The sequence below is a fragment of the Oncorhynchus mykiss genome, chromosome 8 (assembly GCF_057628025.1).
Source record: "Oncorhynchus mykiss isolate SJ-2025 chromosome 8, ASM5762802v1, whole genome shotgun sequence".
NCBI lineage: Eukaryota > Metazoa > Chordata > Actinopteri > Salmoniformes > Salmonidae > Oncorhynchus > Oncorhynchus mykiss.
Window position 1 is genome coordinate 47,618,001 of NC_143029.1, and position 3,913 is coordinate 47,621,913.

A 3,913-nucleotide genomic window follows, 5' to 3' on the forward strand; every position below is an offset into this window, starting at 1 on the left:
AATCTATGCATAGTCACTTTAACTCTACCTACATGTACATATTACCTCAATTACCTCGACTAACCGGTACCCCCGCATATTGACTCTGTACTGGTACCCCCAGATTATAGCCTCGCTTGTTGTTTTACTGCTGCTGTTTAATTATTTGTTACTTTAAAAATGTAAAAATCCTATTTTTTACTTAAAAGGATCCACCCTTTTTTTCAATTTTCCCTCGAATGAAATATCCAAATCTCACTGCCAGTAGCTCAGGCATTGAAGCAAGGATATACATATTCTTGATACCATTTGAAAGGAAACTTTGAAAGGAAGTTTGTGGAAATGTGAAATTAATGTAGGAGAATATAACACCTTAGATCTGGTAATAAAAAAAAATACAAAGAAAAAAATAATAAAAATAAAAAATAAAAAATTGTACCATCATCTTTGAAATGCAAGCGAAAGGCCATAATGTATTATTCCAGCCCAGTTGCAATTTAGATTTTGGCCACTAGATGGCAGCAGTGTATGCACAACGTTTTAGACTGATCCAATGAACCATTGCATTTCTGTTAAAAATTTTGTTTCAAGACTGCCCAAATGTGCCTAATTGGTTTATTAATAACTTTTCAAGTTCATAACTGTGCACTCTTTTCAAACAATAGCATGGTATTATTTCACTGTAATAACTACTGTAAATTGGACAGTGCAGTTAGATTAACAAGAATTTAAGCTTTCTGCCCATTACAGATATGTCTATGTCCTGGGAAATGTTCTTGTTACTTACAACCTCATGTTAATCGCATTAGCCTACGTTAGCTCAACCGTCCCGTGGGGGACCCACCGATCCTGAAGAAGTTTTAACCTCTTGAACCTATAGGGGCGCTGTGTCATTATTGGATAAAAAGACGTGCCCGTTTTAAGCGCAATATTTTGTCACGAAAAGATGCTCGACTATGCATGGAATTGACAGCCTTGGAAAGACACAACTCTGACGTCTCCAAAACTGCAAAGATATTATCTGTGCGTGCCCCAGAACTAATGCAACAGGCGAAACCAAGATGATGTTTCATACAGGAAATGCCCCGGATTCTGAAGGCGCTGTGTTCCAATGTCTCCTTATATGGCTGTGAATGCGCCAGGAATGAGCCTGCGCTTTCTGTATATTCCCCGAGGTGTCTGTGTTTGTAGGCATATCATTGGAAGATTGACCATAAGAGACTACATTTACCTGGTGTCCCGCCCGGTGTCCTGTGTGCGTAATCAGTAAGTCCATGCGCATTCCATTTCTTCAGAATTGAAAGTAAACTGCCACGATGGATTTTATCGTCGATAGATATGTGAAAAACACCTTGAGGATTGATTCTAAACATCGTTTGCCATGTTTCTGTCGATATTATGGAGTTAATTTGGAAAAAAGTTCGCGTTTTAATGATTTTTTTCTTTTTTTTTTTTCTTACCCAAACGTGATGAACAAAACGGAGTGATTAGTCGACACAAATAATATTTTTTGTAAAACGGAACATTTGCTATCTAACAGAGTCTCCTCATTGAAAACATCTGAAGTTCTTCAAAGGTAAATTATTTTATTTGAATGCTTTTATGTTTTTTTGTGGAAAATGTTGCATGCTGAATGCTAGGCTTAATGCAATGGTAGGCTATCAATACTCTTACACAAATGCTTGTTTAGCTATGGTTCAAAAGCATATTTTGAAAATCTGAGATGACAGTGTTGTTAACAAAAGGCTAAGCTTGAGAGCAAATAGATTAATTTCATTTCATTAGCCATTTTCATGAATAGTTAACGTTGTGTTATGCTAATGAGCTTGCTGATAGATTTACACAATCCTGGATACAGGGTTTTTTTCGTAGCTAAACGTGACGCAGAAAACGGAGCGATTTGTCCTAAACAAATAATCTTTCAGGAAAAACTGAACATTTGCTATCTGAGAGTCTCCTCATTGAAAACATCTGAAGTTCTTCAAAGGTAAATTATTTTATTTGAATGCTTTTCTGTTTTTTTGTGTAAATGTTGCCAGCTGAATGCTAACGCTAAATGCTACGCTAAATGCTACGTTAGCCATCAATACTGTTACACAAATGCTTGTTTTGCAATGGTTGAGAAGCATATTTTGAAAATCTGAGATGACAGTGTTGTTAACAAAATGCTAAGCTTGAGAGCTAGCATATTTATTTCATTTCATTTGCGATTTTCATGAATAGTTAACGTTGCGTTATGGTAATGAGCTTGAGTCTGTATTCACGATCCCGGATCCGGGATAGGGAGATCAGAAAGTTTAAATAAACGCTTAGTACGCTTTTGCCAAAAAGTTTTTTGAAATCTGACACGCCAGGTGGATTAACAACAAGCTAAGCTTGTTTTTAGTAATTTAATTTGAATTTGGCGCTTTGCAATTCAGCGGATGTTGACGAAAATGATCCCGCTAACGGGATGGGTGCATCAAGAAGTCTTCGTTGAAGACGCATCTCTTCAGTAGGTCCTATGATTGAGTGTAGTCTGGCCCAGGAGTTTGAAGGTGAACGGAAAGGCACTGGAGCAACGAACCGCCCTTGCTGTCTCTGCCTGGCCGGTTCCCCTCTCTCCACTGGGATTCTCTGCCTCTAACCCTATTACAGGGGCTGAGTCACTGGCTTACTGGTGCTCTTCCATGCCATCCCTAGGAGGGGTGCGTCACTTGAGTGGGTTGAGTCACTGATGTGGTCTTCCTGTCTGGGTTGGCGCCCCCCCCCTTGGACTGTGCCGTGGCGGAGATCTTTGTGGGCTATACTCGGCCTTGTCTCAGGGTGGTAAGTTGGTGGTTGAAGATATCCCTCTAGTGGTGTGGGGGCTGTGCTTTGGCAAAGTGGGTGGGGTTATATCCTGCCTGTTTGGCACTGTCCGGGGGTATCATCGGATGGGGCCACAGTGTCTTCTGATCCCTCCTGTCTTAGCCTCCAGTATTTATGCTGCAGTAGTTTGTGTCGGGGGGCTTGGGTCAGTCTGTTATATCTGGAGTATTTATCCTGTTTTATTCTGTGTCCTGTGTGAATTTAAGTATGCTCTCTCGAATTCTCTATTTCTTTCTTTCTTTCCTTCTCTCGGAGGACCTGAGCCCTAGTACCATGCCTCAGGACTACCTGGCATGATGACGCCTTGCTGTCCCCAGTCCACCTGGCCATGCTGCTGATCCAGTTTCAACTGTTCTGCCTGCGGCTATGGAACCCGGACCTGTTCACCGGACATGCTACCTGTCCCTGACCTGCTGTTTTCAACTGTCTAGAGAGAGCAGGAGTGGTGGAGATACTCTCAATGATCGGCTATGAAAAGCCATCTGACATTTACTCCTGAGGAGCTGTTGCAACCTCGACAAGTACTGTGATTACTATTATTTGACCATGCTGGTCATTTATGAACATTTTATGAACATAATTTCCACACGGTACAGCCAGAAGAGGACTGGCCACCCCTCATAGCCTGGTTCCTCTCTAGGTTTCTTCCTAGGTTTTGGCCTTTCTAGGGAGTTTTTCCTAGCCACTGTGCTTCTACACCTGCATTGCTTGCTATTTTGGGTTTTAGGTTGGGTTTCTGTACTGCACTTTGAGATATCAGCTGATCTAAGAAGGGCTATATAAATACATTTGATTTGATTTGCTTAATGAGCCAAATCTCTTTTTCGTCCACTTTCATATTAAAAAATATCCACCTTCCTTGCAAATCATTCCTAACTATTTGCACATTCAGATCAACATTATTTCCACGCAACTTCATCTAAGGATGTAGAGTGAGTTTCCTGTAAACAGGATATGTTATATACCTTTCCTTTTAGCCACGTAAAGACTAATCTTTTTTTATAATCTGCTAAATCGTTACAATTACAACTGGCTTTACTTATTTCACCCTTTACCATAACTAGATACTATTCTCAGTCTAAAT